Source organism: Urocitellus parryii, chromosome 5 (genome assembly GCF_045843805.1).
Source record: "Urocitellus parryii isolate mUroPar1 chromosome 5, mUroPar1.hap1, whole genome shotgun sequence".
In the NCBI taxonomy this organism is placed as follows: Eukaryota; Metazoa; Chordata; class Mammalia; order Rodentia; family Sciuridae; genus Urocitellus; species Urocitellus parryii.
The window spans coordinates 122743234-122760813 of NC_135535.1; the positions used below are offsets into that span (position 1 = coordinate 122743234).

Sequence of the window (17580 nt, forward strand, 5' to 3'; positions counted from 1 at the left end):
TATTAGAGACCTCAATATGACTCTTATAGATACTGTAGGGGTCAATGTAGATATTAAATATTTCAAAGACCTCAGGAAGTTAGAGGCCTCGGGGAGTATATTATGCCTCTCAGATGGTTCAGGGAGTATTTTAAATGCACCAGCCACCTCAGCAAGGCTATTCCTGAGTCAGATGTCTCAGTACCAGTACTTCATTATTGTCAACAGCCTCAGTGAGGATACCATTAGGGTCACATGCCTCAGTGAGAATACTAAATGCATTTGAATCCTTAGTGACAATGGGACTTGTTTCAAAGGACTTATGATATCATATGTTTTAGAGTCTTCTCTGAGAATATTATAGTTGTCAAAGAGTCAGTAAGTAATATATTATATGTCAGAGCCCTCAGTGAAGACAGTGTCTTTTTAAATAGTTTCATGTGTTTAGTGAGAGCTCTGAATAAAAATATTATTGTGTTTCAGAGGCCTCAATGTGGTTTTTCTTATTTTTCACAGGCTCTCATGGATATTTTATGACTGACACAGGCCTCAGTAATGATATTGAGCATGTTAGAAACCTCTGTGAGGACATTATATGTCAGAGCCCTCATTGATTATATGTGTAGAGGACTCATTGAAAATATTATAGGTGTCAAAGAGCTTAGTTTTTATGTGAGTTTTAGAGATCTTATTGAGAATATTTTTATATAACATAGGCTTCCACAAGGAATTCATATACGTGTCAAATGCCTCAATGAAGATATTATATTTGTCCTAGTTCTCTGTGAGGATATCTTATGAGTTTGAAGGTTTGACATGTTATTTTCTAGGGGTCTCCATGTGTATGTGATATCAACCAGTGGTATCATTAATGATATTTATTGATAACAAACTCATATTATTTCAGTGCATACTATATATGTTAGAGTCTTCATAAGGATATTATATTGTATTTAAAGCCTCAGTGAAATGTTTTATAAGTGTAAAAGGCCTAATTGAGGGTATTATACTATTCTTTCCTGTTAAAACAAAACAGGAAACGAATGGCCAAACCTATTCCCAAATGCTTCAAGCAGGAATGAAGTAAGCAGCAAAGTACTATAGAGTTGGATAACAAACAAAATCTTGGAGTAAATATCCAGATGCTCATTTATTTACAAATAAATGACTAAACAGATACACAAAAGAGGCTAAATAAAAACCTCTTATCCGGAATTTCAAGTAATTGAGGTGGACATTTGGCCCTCAAGGAGGTAGGCCTAACTTCCCTCTCCTTAAGAGGGGGCTCTGCATAGTGACTTACTCCAAAACAATATATATAATGTGTACATGTAGAGAAACATAACTTCACAGTGAGAAATCTGGTAAACACTACAACAGTCAGGTGAGCACCTTGAGGATATGAAATGAAGAACAGCACTTCATCTGTAATCTGCTTTCCCCATTCCATAACCTGTCTACATATGAGAAAAACATCAACTGAAAATCTAAAAAGTACCTGACAGGTACTCCTCAACTGTCAGGTCCTCCTCAACCATCAAGGGCATCTGAGAAATTAAGGTCAGAGAAACTGTCGCCACGAAGAAAAGCCTATGGAGACAGGATGACTATCTAGCGGGATCTTAGATGGTGTCCTGGAACTGAAAGAGGCTGTACTGAGAATCCAAAGGAAACCCAGACATTAGTTAATAAGAGCATATCAGTATCTGTTTATCATGAAAAATCATGTATGAAGTTAACACATCTGAGATAGCTCACGTAAGTCATAAGAGAAAAAAACTGGGTAGAAGTTACATAGTAGATCTCTGCATTTTTTTTTTTGCAATTTCTGTGTAAACATAAAACTTCTCTAAAATAAAATCTTAAGATATGGCTATATTTTTCAAATACCTGCTCATTTAATTACTCAGAATATCAATTACTAATAATTGACATTCTTAACTAGTTCTGCATTTTGTTAAGAGCATTTATAACAAAAATGTGTCAAACTAACATAATGTAAGATAAATACTTATTTTGTATGTTTTATGTTAAAGTAATAATATGTTTAAACTTATCATTATTTATTTTGCTATTGCTATGTTATGGATTTTCTCTCTAAAAATTTCAAAACTTTAGAGAAAAAATCTACATTTTAGAGATACTATTTCAAGTCATGGTTGAACTTTTTCAAAAGAGTCATGATAAAAAATATGTTACAAGAGCAGATTGATTCATTGTGAATGAATCATTGATCCCAAGGAATTCTTATCTTTCGTTTGTTTCTATGTATACCCTTCAACAGTAATAGCATCAAATATTTGCCACTAGGAAAAATAGTTAAACGAAAAATGTAAACAGAATTTGTGACAATAACTTATGATGCTTTCTAAAAAAAGAAAAATTGAAAAGAATATCAAAGTCAGTTTCCTCCATGATGTTCTTCAGAAGTGGTAAAACTAGAGAAACTTCAATGGAAGCATGGTTTATGAGTGATCTTAGATATTCTCGTGTTTTACGGGGAAATTATATTTTAGAAATCATAAAAATATTGGCTGCCCAAACTCTTGAATGTTTTCAAATGTAGTTGAATTTCTATGTAAGTTTCTCATTGATATAGCTAGTCATAAAGCTAATAAAAACAAAGAATCTATGGGGCTGGGATGTAGCTCAGTGGTGGCATACCTTATCCAGAATTCAGGAGGCCCTGGGTTTGATCCCTAGCACCACATTTTTTTTTGTAAATCAATGCCTTATTTGTGTAATCAAATAGAAAGTGAACAATCACCACTCTTAGGAAAATGTTAAGTCTGAAAAACAGTTAAGAATCAAAATACTCTTACAATAGAAATAGCCTATTGTGACCAGACGTGTCATATCATAAAGTACATTCACATTATACTATCAAAATATCAGAATCAAAATACTCTTACAATAGAAATAGCCTATTGTGACCAGAGGTGTCACATCATAAAGTATGTTCACATTAAATATCCTCTCAGAACAATAAAAAAAAAACTTTGGTGACCATTTAGAAGGAGAAAATGGCTATAATATAGATTAGAAAATTATTAAGAAATTAGAAACATGAGGTGAGGGGCTGTGGGCACGGAGGGCGGCTGGCCTAGGCTTGGCGGGTGGAAGGGTCCCTCCTGCAGGGTTTGTGGAGTGAGCCGGGCGCACAGGGGTGGTTGTGTTGTGTCCCCTCTGGCTGTCCATCTTGAGGAAGAGCTGAGTGGGTGGGAAGGATGGAGGACCAAGGGTAGTTGTTGTGGAGGTGATCTGGGTGCTCCAAGGCCCTCATAGGAGGAGTGACCCAGGAATCCCCGAGTTCAGGAAGCTTGAGGGTGTGGAGAGGAGAAGCCCATCCTCAACCAACGCCAAGCGCTGGGCGGATCTGATGTTGGGCTGCAGAAATGCTCTGTGTGGTGGGTGGGGTGCTGGTGGTCTTTTTCCTCGGCCCATCTTGCACTTCATGCACTTGAGGAAGTGAAAGGGGTGCAGCCTCCGGGCACCTCTTCAGCTCCCTTCTGACCTGCCCTGTAGGGGTACCCTGAAATCATGTAGGAATAGGAGACGCTGGCAGAGCCTTACACTCAGGACAGCAATGATGACACTGAAGATGTTTCATTGTTTGATGCAGAAGAAGAGACAACTAATAGGCCAAGAAAATCTAAAATCTGACATCCAGTGGCATAATTTTTCCATTTGTTCTTCTGAGTCTGTGCCATTATAGTCTATCTTCTCTGTGAATTGCTCAACAGCAGCTTTATTGCTTGTATGGTGACAATTATCTTGTTGTCACGTGACTTTTGGGCAGTGAAGAATGTCACAGGTAGAGACTGATGGTAGGCCTTGGGTGGTGGAATCATATTGATGAGGATGGAAAGAGTCATTGGGTGTTTGAGTCCAGGAAGGCATCTCCTCAGGAGAATAAAACTGTTTCAGAAGCTGAATCAAGAATCTTTTGCTTAGGACTAATTGCCTGTCCAGGGCTGTGGGTGATATTTGCCTTTAGTGCTCTCTTCTCCCTCAGAGTAAAATGGTTGGCATGGTTACCATGGGTGTGGTGCTACAGGGTGCCAACCTGTATGGTTACATTAGGTGCAAGTGGGCAGCCAGAAGAATTTAACCAGCATGGCTACCTGGTATGTTGGAATGCAGTTTTTAAGACAAAACACCAAAAATGAACAGACTTCTTGAGTAGAGAGAAAATTATGTTTTCTGTGATATTGGGGAATGGCTGAAGAGATTCTTGATTATGAATTGTTTAGAGCTCAGTCCAGTGTAAAAAGGAGCATTGATTTTTGTTTGTTTGTTTTGTTTTCACTTGCAAAGTTACTATAAAAACTGTTTTCTTTTTTTTTTTAAACAAAGTTTTAATTTTCTTTTTCTAGTATTTGAGGCTGGGAAGTATGATATCATTAAGAACATTGTCAGAATTTATTTTATGGTGTACATATGTATGCATATAGTAATGTATCCATATATCCCAAATTAATGTGTTAGTTTACATATGTTACAGAGATATTTGCAGTTTGATCCATAGAATATAGGATGTTCTTAAACTATCTCAAAGGTATGTGTGTTTACATATTATTTCTATAGGTTATTTTCAGAAATAAGTTGATTTCATGATTAAGAGTAAACACTTGGTTTGTGTATGAGTTAAAAAAAATTGTTAATATTAAATATATACTTAATGTTGAAATTGTTTACCTTAGACATGCACAAGTGAAACTAGTTTCTAAAATTTTCTTTTATTTTTATACTTAAGGTCTAAATAATAAATGGAATCTTTATAGTTTATGTTTAAGGGATACCCAGGGATTGCTGCTGTTCTATTTATTTCATAGAAAGGATAGTCATATTTTATTTTGCAACTTCCTGGAAACTCTTCAGTGGTCTCTGGACTAATAAAATCTTTTAGTACTAAATGAATATTATTCTTATGTCATAGTAAAAATAATCATTTAAATACTTGGCATAATAAATACCTAAAGACATTTTATGAACCTATTTTTTCTTGCTATAATGGGGATATTGTAAATCATACATTTGTATTAATAATTTTTCTTAAACAAGGCAATATATTTAACTGTAAACTAAACCAATCTACAAATTATTGTAGGCAGTTGTAAATTCTGTTGAGATACTTCAAACTTTGTTGGAGTCTTTTAATCAGCAGGTTATGTTGTAAATGTATTTGTACATTGTTAAAATATGTTTAAAGATGTTTTGTTTTAGTTGAATAAATGTGTATTGGAGTGAAAAAAAGAAATTAGAAACATGATAATGACATAAAGTTCTCTAGGCCATACTAGGCACTTTGAACTGTAATCACAGCTATTTTGTAGACTGAAGCAGGAGGATCACAAAGTTTGAAGCCAGCCTCAATACCTCAGGAACTTAGCAAAATCCTGTCTCAACATAATATTTTAAAAGGGCTGAAATTCATTGCTTGCCTAACATAGTCAAGGTTATCAGCTTAATTCTCATCACCATAAATAAATTTAAAAGAATACTCCAAACCAAGCATATAATATGAGACAACTGGGGCATTTATAGAAAAAGGTGGAAACCATTATGTTGAATACCCCAAAATAATTCAACTATATTTAATTATTTTTCAGCTCATGATATTAACATGTCTAGTCTCCACTTATATTACTTCATTAAAATATGGTAAAAAGTGTATGTATGTTTTAAATGATTTCAAAATATGAGTTATACTCAACTCATATTTTGAAATCATTAATATATAATATAGAGCACCAGCATTTATATAAAATGAAATCACGTGATTTCCTACACAAAGTAATATTTAGTAAGTACTAATGTATACACACATTATTTCAAAAGAAATTAAGATTGATGAAATCAAAAGGTCACTGGCATGCTTTTAAGTGATGTTTTGAATATATGAGAAACACTTAATAGAGTTCTCCAAAAAGAACTTCTGACAATATATAAAGCATGCTTATTAGAAGGTCAATTCCCTTGCTTGCAAGGAGTAAGAGAAACTAACTACTTGATGAATGTAAGACTTTAATAAGATATTCAAATATGCTTTCTAAATTTGAAAAAGTAGAAAATGTCTGTTTAAAAAAGTCTATTTTTGGTAAATGTATCTGTTTTTTTAAAAGAATCTATTGACTTTTCTCTTACACACTGTAATTATTTCAGTGGTTTTAAGCTGAAATATCATGTAATATCAATAGGTGGAATTTTAAAATATCACCATCCTCTTTCTTTCTATAAAATTGATTAGCAAATTTTGCTTAGAATAATTTCAACCCAATTTGGAAAAGATCTGTGTGTGTGTGTGTGTGTGTGTGTGTGTAAATACATAATATTTTGAACAATTCCCCTGACACTTGGGTCCTGTCAAAGACATATTGTCTGGTGCTAAAATGGAACCCAGGGACTCTCACATGTTAATCAAGTTATCTGCCACCAAGTTACACAAACTGTCCCAAAGACCTTAATAAGAAAATGATAATTAAAACTTTTTGAAATAATGAGAACTGTCAGACAAGATAATTCAATCAAAACAAGGTAAAGAAAAAGTATATTTAAAAATATTGTTGATAAAAATAGCAGAAGTTCAAAGTTAGAGAAGAAATTAAAAATCAAACTGCAGAAACCTACTACATAAAATTGGAAACCTAGAGGGAATGGGTAATTTCCTAGTAAAAAAACACTTTAATAAAAGATTAAAATAAGAAAACTATGAATGCTCAATCAACTTAAAAAGTTTAAAATGATGCTTACAGATCTCCCATTGAGACAAAAACCAGGAACATAGGGGTCCACGGTTGAGTGTTAACTGACTTTTAACAAATTCTGGATTTACTTAAAATGTTCATGATCTAGGAGGAAAGAATGAAATCATTACTTAAAATAAATACTTCAATTAATTAAAATTAATCTCCTCAATTAACTTTGTGGTCTAATACCAAAGCATTATATAGTCAAGATATTTCAGCAGATGTAGAATGTCAACACAGTATTTAGCATACCATTACAAATACACTGCCAAATAAACTGACTTGCTCAACCAAAGACAAAATGTATTCTCAATAAAAATTTTGATTAATTTAGTTCCATAAAATCCATGAATTATTTTTTCACAAATTCTGGCTTATTAGAAATAACATATTTAACTTAAATAACCTTGTGGGTTTCATACATCTACCTTTCCATTTTTTAATATTTTTCCTGATTTAATACAGTAAAAATAAGCAGTTAGAACAATTCCTCCTCCCTCTGTGCCAGAAATCATCCAAGTAGCCATGTTTTGATGACTAGTAATCAGAGCCTCTTGAAGGGATGTTTCCCCAAAGTAAACCTTGCTGAAATAATGAAGGAGAGCAAGGCTCCATCCTCAGCTCTCAAATGGGCACAGGGAGTGAATCTGCTTTCTCTTCCCACTTCCCACCTTTTTCTCACCTGCCGCCTATTTATCCAGAAGTTTCTGGAAAATCTCTCTGAGGCTGCTCTGGGAATGCCTATAGACATGACCCACAGAATCCTCAAACCAGGATATCTCTAAGGCTAGTCTGAGAAGAGCATCCCTGTAGATATGACTCAGTGTCCCCAAGCGAGGCATCCCTCTGAGGTTGCTCTGAGGAGAAGGGAGTTCTGGATGACCCTACACACGTGACCCACAGTGTCTCCAAGACAGGCATCTGCCTGAGGATGGTCTGAAAAGAATGGAGCTCTAGGTGTCCCTATAGCCTTGACCCACAGCTGGTCTTAGAACAGAGTAATAGCCTTGATCCACAGTGTCCCCAAGCTGTGAGTCTCACTGAGGCTAAAGAGAAGGGACCCTAAAGTCCCTGTAGACACAACACAAAGTGTCCCCAAGCTGGGAGTATTCCTGAGTCTGCTCTAAGAGGAAACTACAAGTCCCCATACACATGAACCACATTGTCCCCAAGGTGGGAGTATGCTTGAGTCTGCTGAGAAGAAGGCAACTCTCCGTCCCATACATGTGACCCACCAGGGTACCCAAGTTAGGAGTTACCTTCTCAGACCAGAGGTGCTCAGAGAACCTAGGGTGCCGAGCTGGTGGAGTATTGCTTCAGACAGGAGGCACATGGAGGACCCAGGGTCCCCGAGCTGGGAGACCCAAGGTACATGGCATACCCAGGTTCCCTGAGCTGGGATTATCTCCTCAGATCCCAGGCACACTGAGGACCTAGTGTATCCAAGCTGGGAATATCTCCTCAGATCCAAGGCACACAGAGGACCCAGGGTCCCTGAACTGGGAGGATTCTCAGACACCAGGCACACCACTGACCCAGGGTCCCCGAGCTGGGAGTACCTCCTCAGACCCGAGGCACACCACCGACCCAGGGTCCCCGAGCTGGGAGTACCTCCTCAGACCCAAGGCACACAGAGGACCCTGGGTCCCTGAGCTGGGAGGAACTCCTCAGACCCGAGGCACACACAGAGGACTCAGCGTCTCCGAGCAGGGAAGACCTCCTCAGACCCCATGCACATGAAGAACCCAGGGTCCCTGAGCTGGGAGGACCTCCTGAGACCTAACGCAGTCGGAGGACCCAGGGTCCCTGAGCTGGGGGATCTCCTCAGACCCGATGCACACAGAGGACCCAGGGTCCCTGAGCTGGGAGGGCCACCTCAGACCCGAGGCACACACGGAGGACCCAGGGTCCTCGAACTGCGAGGGCCTCCTCAGACATGAGGCACATGGAGGTCCCAGGGTCCCCGAGCTGGGAGTATCTCCTCATACCCCAGGCACACAGAGGACCCAGGGTCCCCGAGCTGGGGGATCTCCTCAGACCTGACGCACACCCAGGACCCAGGGTCCCCGAGCTGGGAGTTCCTCCTCAGACCCAAGGCACACAGAGGACCCTGGGTCCCCAAGCTGGGAGGAACTCCTCATACCCGAGGCATACACAGAGGACTCAGCGTCTCCGAGCTGGGAAGACCTCCTCAGACCCCATGCACACGAAGAACCCAGGGTCCCTGAGCTGGGAGGACCTTCTCAGACCTGAGACACACGAAGGACCCAGGGTCCCCGAGCTGGGGGATCTCCTCAGACCCGACGCACACCCAGGACCCAGGGTCCCAGAGGAGCTGGGAGGGCCTCTTCAGACATGAGGCACACGGAGGTTCCAGGGTCCCTGAGGTGGGGGAACTCCTCAGACCCCAAGCATTTGGAGGACCCAGGGTCCCGGAGCTGGGAGGGCCTCCTCAGACCTGAGGAACACACAGAGGACCCAGCGTCCCCGAACTGGGAGGGCCTCCTCAGACATGAGGCATACAGAGGACCCAGCGTCCCTGAGCTGGGAGTATCTCCTCAGACCCCACGCGCACTGAGGACCCAGCGTCCCGACCTGGGAGTATCTCCTCAGACCTGAGGCACACATTGAGGACCCAGCGTCCTGACCTGGGAGTATCTCCTCAGCCCTGACACACACGGAGGACCCAGCGGCCTCGAGCTAGGAGGACCTCCTCAGAGCCAAAGCAGGTCTGAGGAGGAGCTCCACATCCCCACACACGTGACCCATAGTACCCTCAAGCTGCGTGTATCCCCGAGGCCCATCTGCCGCTCCCTGGTGGTTGACCCAGCATGCTGGCAGTTTTTCCTGAGACAAGAGCTCTAGTCCTCACCCTGAAGAAGGGAGGACAAAGATGGAACCATGAGCCACTGTCCCCTGCTGACCCCGCCCAGTGCGAGACTCTGCTCATACACTGGGCATCACTCCCTGATGGCCACGCCCAGTGCCAGACTCTGCTCATGTACACAGACACCACTCCCTGATGGCCACGCCTAGTGCAGGCTTCTGCTAACCTGCAGTGGTAGTAGGGTGGCTAGTCTTTCTTATTTCACTCAGTGCCTTTCTGTAGCCTCAGCTATTATTGAATAGGATCTATTCCCACTTCTTTAACTAAGTCTGGCTGTGTTTATTTGTGCCATCACCAGAAGTGGAATCTCAGGAGAAGAGAAAAGGGAGGCCAAGAGACTGAGACTCGGGTCCCTGGACTCAACCAAGGCACGCACTGCTGTAGCCAGGGGCCAGGCAGGCAGAGGAACAGACATGAGCACCTGCAGGGAGACCCTGAACACTTCACTCTTGTGCCCAAGGGCAGAAGGCCAAAAGCAGGTCAACACAGAGGCCTCTGCGAAGTGTAGACAAGTGACTGAGTGATGTAGTCAAGGACTGCCAAATTTTAACGTCATGGGTCTTAAGAAAAGCAGTTAAATCCCAGCCCATGTTGACTGCTTTCAAGGTTGTGAGACCCTGAGCTCACCCAGCAGCCTCCGGGAGCTGCAAGGTGCACCCCTTTCCCTGGGGCATTCTAGATTGAATTATCTTTCCTTGTTTCCCAGCTCTCACCATGAATGCCTCTGGGAGTTGCAGTTATTCCCAGAGATTCTTGACAGTCTAATTTGGTGTTCTGCCCACACAGCCATCACCAGGCAGGATCATCAAAGCTGTGTGCCACATGCTATCTCAAGTGCCCTGGAGGACCCTGGCAGTGGAGACTGAGCTGCGTGTATCTCCGGGATACACGCAGCTTGAGGGTACTATGGGTCACGTGTGTGGGGATGTGGAGCTCCTCCTCATGTTGCCCTCACTCCAGAAGCCTATAGGGAACTTCAAGTAGCAGAATTACCCTCATGTCCCATGCAGCCTTCACTACAGAGGCATCTGGGAGCTTCAGAACCCCCAGGATCATGGACATTGTAGCCTGGTGCTGGGTTGGTGCAGCCCACACTATAGTTGCTTTTCAGAGCTCTGAGGCCCCAGGAATTCTGTGTATTGTAGTCCACTTTGCTCAAGCATTCCTGACCTAAGAGGTCTAGAGCTGCAGGCTATTGATTATTCTGGGCAGTGCAGAGCATCCTACCTAAGTGGACCTCACCATCAAGGCTCCCAGTATCAGCACACCACAACCCTGTCTGGACACCCTTGAGGAGTCTGGGTGGTGCAATACAAATCTTGCCCATTCAGTCCTCAAGAGGTAGGTGTCTGGGAGCTGCAGGCCCTGGGGGATTCTGGTAGTGTATTCTTGCCTTCAGCCTGCACAGCTCTCACTGTGGAGGCCTCCGAGTGTCAGGCCACCCAGGCACCTGGGCATCTCCAAGAATTCTGAGTAGTGTAGTTCAGTTCTCTACCCCGCAGCCCTCACCACAGAATATTTTGGGGGCTGCAGTTTCCTGAGGATTCTGGGTAATGTAAGTCAGTGTTTTGCTTGTGTGCCTCCTGTGAGGGCCAGGATAAATGCAAGCCACATGCTTGCCTTGGTAATGCAGACCTCACTGTGGAGGGTTCTTGGACTCTAGGCTTCACAGTAATCAGGGTATCCCCAGGAATTATGGGTAGTGTAATCTGACCTTTAGCATGAACAGCCTTTGCTGTGGAGGCCTCTAGGAGTTGCAGGCCACATGCTCACCCAGGCAACATGTCCCTTAAATGATTCTGGGTAGTATAGTTAAGTTCTGTTTCCTACAATTCTCATGACAGAGGATCCTGGGAGATGCTGGAACTAAGATTTGTGGGTAACATAGTCCTGTATTTTGCCCATTCACCACAGAGGGTTCTGGGAGCTATAGCCCCTGAGGATTGCAAGTAATGTAGGCTAATGATTTGATCACCACAGAGGAAGGCACAGCTCATGAGGATTCTGGATAATGTAGATAAGTGTTTGCCTGCACAGCCCTACTGGGAGGACCACAAGAACTGCAGACCCATGCTTTCCCTGGTACCCTGGAGAGTGTAGGTACTAAAGCTCTCATCAAAGAAACTTTTATCAGTTATATGCAGTGAAGACATACCCTGCATTGAGCCTGGTGTTCTACCTTTGCAGCCCTCAACCCAGAAGCTCCTGGGAACAGCAGGCACCCAAGGGATATGAGAAGCACAGTTTGTCATTCTGCCCACATAGACCTCACTGTAGAGTTCTCTGCAAGCCCTTAGGGCTCTGGTCATGCAGTCTGTCATTTGGTCCATGCTGCCCTCAATGCAGAGGGCTGTAGGAACTGCAGGTCCTGAAGGATTCTGGGTAGCACAGGCCATCATAACCTTTGCAGCTCTTGCCCCAGAGCCTCCTGAGAGCTGCTGGCCACATTCTCACTAGCCACTCCTGAGGACTCTGGGCAATGTAGTAACAAATAAGCGTTTTCTTTCCTACATTGTATCTGACATAAAAGGGCCACACTGCCATTTAAAAACCTGGCTTATATCTGTTTTAACTATGTCTGTTTCTGATTATTAACAGTGTTTCCTAAATTTTTAAGAGATTGAAAGCTATCCTTTCACTTTTGCTAGTCCTGATAACATGCAAACCCGTGATTATAATTTTTATACACTATGGATTCTAAATTTTACTTTAAAGTTAAACAGTTAATTGTGACACTAACCATTACTAGCTTTTTCATATTTTGGATATATTCATGTTCTTACAGAATACAAGCCTTTTAAAATGTAAGACTTGGTAGAGCCCTTTACCAAGATGATGTTCTCTAAACTAAAACTGTGTGTAGCAATTGTCTGTTTCAGGTTTATATAAAAATAACAAATTTGATTGATATTTATTTATGATATTTAATGTTTTATAACTGGATAAGGGTAACCTGTTATCAATAAGATATACATAAAATTTTGTGTTACTCTTTATACTGGGACGGGAATTTAAATGTATTTTTGGAAAGTAAAGCAGAGCCTGGTTTGTTTAAAGGCTGAAAATGTGGAATATGATTTTGCCATTTTTTCCACAAAAAAAGAAGTTAAGAGCTCTCATAGCCTTTATATTTTATTCATGTTTCAGATGAAATGTTGTTTGTTTGTTTTTAATTATAAAGAAAAGAAGTTTATTTGGCTCAAGGTTCTGGTCCAAGATTAAAGGGCTGAATCTAGTGATGGCCTTTTTTGCTGGCAGAATACTGAGGTGGCTCAGTACATCATATAGTGAGGGAAGGGACTGGGATTCTCCAGATAGCTGGTTTCTATAGCATCCTCACTCTCAAGATAGCTCATAAGTCCATTAATCTGCTCATGGTATAGATGGATCAACCCTTCTCAAGTTAACCAATAAACTCATTAATCTGTTCAGGATATGAATGGATCAAGTGTGCACAAGGACAAAGCTCTAAATAGATCAACCCTGCACAATGACAAAGCTCTCATATGGATCAACCCTACACAAGGATGAAGCTTTGATTGCTTTGATCACCTCTTAAAGACCCCACCTATTTTTCTTTCTTTTTTTTTAAACTTGGGATTTTACCCAGGGATATTTTCCACAGAGCTACATCCTCAGTTCTCTTTAAATTTTTTTTTATTCTAAGAAAAGATCTTGCTACATTGATGAGGTTGGCCTCAAACTTGAGCTCTTCTCCCTCAGCCTGTAGAGTCATTGGGATTTCAGGTGTGTACTAACCTGCCTTGTGGTTCTACCTCATCTATTTATTTATTTTATTTGTTCAAATTAGTTATATGTGGCATATTGACATATTGTACAGAAATGGAGCACACTTTCTCTTTCTTCTGGTTGTACATGGTGCAGAGTCACTCCAGTTGTATAATCATAGATGTACATAGGGTAATTATGTATGACTCATTTTACTGTCCTTTCCATCCCTGAAGTCATAACCTTCCTTCACAGTCCTCTACACAAACCAAAGTTTCTTCATTCTTCCCTACCTCCCCACCCCACTATGAATCAGTATATGCTTATCAGAGATAATGTTCAGCTTTTGTTTGGAGGAATTGGCTCATTTCCCTTAGCATGATATTCTCTAGTTCCACCAGTTATCTGCAAATGCCATAATTTCATTCTTCTTTATGGCTGAATAATTTTCCATTGTGTATATGTATCAATTCTCTTTATCCATTCATTGGTTGAAGGGCATCTAAGTTGGTTTCATTGTTTAGCTATTGTGAATTGAGCTGCAATAAACACTGATGTGGCTGCATCACTGTGGTATGCTGATTTTAAGTCCTTAAGGTATAAAACGAGGAATGGGATAGCTGGGTCAAATGGTGTTTCAATTCTGAGTTTTCTGAGGAATCTCCATACTGCTTTCCATAGTGGTTGTCCCAATTTGCAGTTCCACCAGCAATGTATGAGTGTGTCCTTTCCCCCACATCTCTGCCAACACTTATTATTGCTTGTATTCTTGATAATTGCCATCTGATTTAGATGAAATCTTATAGTAGTTTTGATTTACATTTCTTTTTCATTTGTTTGTTAATGGATTATATTTCTTCTTCTGTGAAGTGTCTTTTCAGTTCCTTAGCCAATTTATTGATTGGATTATTTGTTTTTAGGGTGTTAAGTTTTTTGAGTTCTTTATATATGTCCTGGAGATTAGTGCTCTATCTGAGGTACATGTGGTAAAGACTTTCTCCAATTCTGTAGGCTCTCTCATTACATTATTGATTGTTTCCTTTACTGAGAAGAAGTGTTTTAGTTTGAATCCATGCCATTTATTGATTCTTGATTTTACTGCTTGCACTTTGGGAGTCTTCTTAAGGAAGTCAGATCCTAAGCCACCATCATGAAAATTTGGGCCTACTTTTTCTTCTATTAGGTGCAAGGTATCTATTCTAGTGTGTAAGTCTTTGATCCGCTTTGAGTTGATTTTTGTGCAGAGTGAAAGATAGAGGCTTAATTTCATTTAGCTATGAATGAATTTCCAGTTTTCCCAGCACCATTTATTGAAGAGTCTATCTTTTCTCCAATGTATGTTTTTGTCTAGTATGAAATAACCATATTTATGTGGTTTTTGTCTCTGTGTCTTCTATTTTGTACCATTGGTCTACATGTCTATTTTTGTACCAATACCATGCCATTTTTGTGACTGTTGCTCTGTAGTATAGTTTAAGGTCTGATATTGTGATGCCTTCTGCTTCACTCTTCTTGCTAAGGATTGCTTTGGCTATTCTGGGTCTCTTATGTTTCCAAATGAATTTTATGATTGCTTTTTCTAGTCCTATGAAGAATGCCATTGGGATTTTAATATGAATTGCATTGAATCTGTATAACAGTTTTGGTAGTTTGGCCATTTGCACTATATTAGTTCTGCCTATCCAAAATCATGGGAGATCTTTTCAACTTCTGAGGTTTTCTTCAATTTCTTTCTTTAGTATTCTGTAGTTTTCTTTATAGAGGTCCTTCACCTCTTTTGTTAGGTCGATTCCCATGTACTTTATTTATTTATTTGTTTATTTATTGAGGCTATTGTGAGTGGAGTGTTTTTACTAATTTCTCTTGCAGTGTATTCATAACTTAGTATGGAAATGCACTTGATTTATGGGTATTGATTTTTATATCCTGCTATTTTTCTGAATTCATTTGTTAGGTATAAAAGTTTTTCTGGTGGAATTTTTGGATCTTCTAAATATAGAATTATGTCATTGGCAAGTAGTGATAGTTTGTGTTCTCCTTTTCCTATGAATACTTCTTTAATTTCTTTTGTCTGTCTGATTACTCTAGCTAGAGTTTCAAGGGCTATGTTGAATAGAAGGGATGAAAGAAGGCATCTCTGGCTTGTTCCAATTTTTGGAGGAAATGCTTTCAATTTTTCTCCATTTAGAATGATGTTGGCCTTGGGCTTACCATAGATAGCTTTTACAATGTTGTTTTTCTAGTGTTTTGAGAATGATCTTCATGTTGCTGTATTTTGCCAAATGCTTTCTTTGTACCTATTGTGACAATCATATGATTATGCTTCCCCACAGTCAGAACCCTTACAAGAAGGGCTCTTGAAAGGCTGGGGTTGTGGCTCAGAGGTAGAGCGCTTGCCTGGCATGTGCGAGGCCCTGGGTTCGATCCTCAACACCACATAAAAAATAAATAAACAAATAAAGATACTGTGTACAACTAAAAAAGGGGGGGGCTCTTGATTTATAACAACAAGCTTCAATATCTGGCCACACAGTGACCAAGCAACAGCAGCAGTCACCCTCACTGAGTCAGAGTCCACAAAGGTACTGAGCTGCAAATCTCAATATCAGTTTAACAGGCAACTTAAAGAACATGTGCCCTCCATGGTTACCTAGTCCTGGATCTTCTCCAGTTCAAAGTCAGAACTTTCCCTTACTCAAGAGTGAGCCTTGCTCCTCTCTCTGACCACCACGCCTTGCCAGGACAGTTTAACGACACCATGCTGTGCTCCTGGAGGGATGGCAAAGATGACCACCACTCTGAGGCAGAGGCTGCCTTTTGTCCACATGTGACTCTCCAGCCTGCTCCCTGCAGAAGTCAAATAGATGGTGTCCTAACTCAAGCAAGGTTCTACCCAGCAACCTCCCACTTCCTGGAGGTTGAGCATGGCATTCTTGAGAAAGATGCTCATACACCAAGTATGTGGAAGTCCAGCTTCATGGGCACCCCTAAGTAGGACACAGATCTGCAGCAAGTCCACGCTGTTCCAGCAAGCAGTCCACCCATCCCAATTTGACAGACTCTGGGCTGGAGATGTCTATGGTAGGAAAACATGCTGTATGTGTGGCTCATGTCACCTCCAACAGCGTAGGCCCTTAGGGTTTATGCACACAGACAAGCTGTTGGCACAAAGAAAAGACATCATTTTAGAAGCTGCTCGGGCAGTCTACTGGGCTGTGGTAGAGAGGTCACCCCCAACTTCAGGCATCAGCCTAGTAGCCATGTCCATGATGGGCTGCAGCTTTGTAACATTCTGGTTCACAAGAGGGATGAACCTGCTGGCATTCTCTTGTAAGCTGCAAGTGGTCCACTGGCAGCTGGGCATAAGATGGAACAAGACACATGTAGGCTGGCTTGAGGGCACAGATAGCCAAGGTGCCCTCTGCCACTCCATTAGCTCATCTTCCAGTCACCCCTATGGCCACTCAGGGAACAGGAATAACCTTTTATTTCCCACTGGTAGAAGAGAATGAAAGATGACCTTGGGTCCTGGATAATGTAGTAGATTGGGTATGGCCTCATGTGTGTGTTCGTGTGTGTGTGTGTATGTGTGTGTGTGTGTGTGTGTGTGTGTGTGTGTGTTGTACCAGAAGCATTTGAATGTGGCTTAATTTGGAAATGGGTCTTTGTAGAGACAATGAAGTTAAGGATCTCAAGATGAGCTCATCTTGGATGCCCCTGGTAGGGCTATGTCCAAGTGCCAGGCTCTGCAGGCTGAGCAATATCCTGTAGCTGTGTAGCTTCCAGGTGAGGAGGCCAAGCCCTCCATATGCACACTTGGTTCATAAGCAGAGGCAACTCTCTGATCAATGAGCTTACTGCCAGTGCAAGTTGTTATTCTTCATTCATTAATGAAAATTGCAGGCTTATATTCATTTCATAGGGATGCTGTAAAAACATTACACAAACCAGATGGTTTGAGCAACAGAAATGCATTGTCTCAAGTTCTTGGAGTTCAGAGATGAGGTTGATGGTGGGACCTGCTCCTCTGAGGATCATGACAAATTCCCTCCTGTCTCCAATGGTATGCTGGCCATCTTTGGAGCTCCTGGGCAGTGGAAGAATCACCCAAGCATGACCTCAGTGCAATGTGCTCTCCATGCATGCACAAACTCCCTTTTCTAATGAGGTTACTGGCATATTGGATCAGGACTGCCCTATTGCACTTTGACTTTGTCTTAATGAATTGCACCAGCA

General features: G+C 41.2%; 1 pseudogene; it reads left to right on the plus strand.

Annotated features, from left to right (window-relative positions):
- Nucleotides 1-3738: 3738 nt before the first annotated feature.
- LOC144254796 (Golgi apparatus membrane protein TVP23 homolog B pseudogene) lies at nucleotides 3739-4161 on the plus strand (annotated as a pseudogene).
- The last annotated feature ends 13419 nt before the right edge of the window (nucleotides 4162-17580 follow it).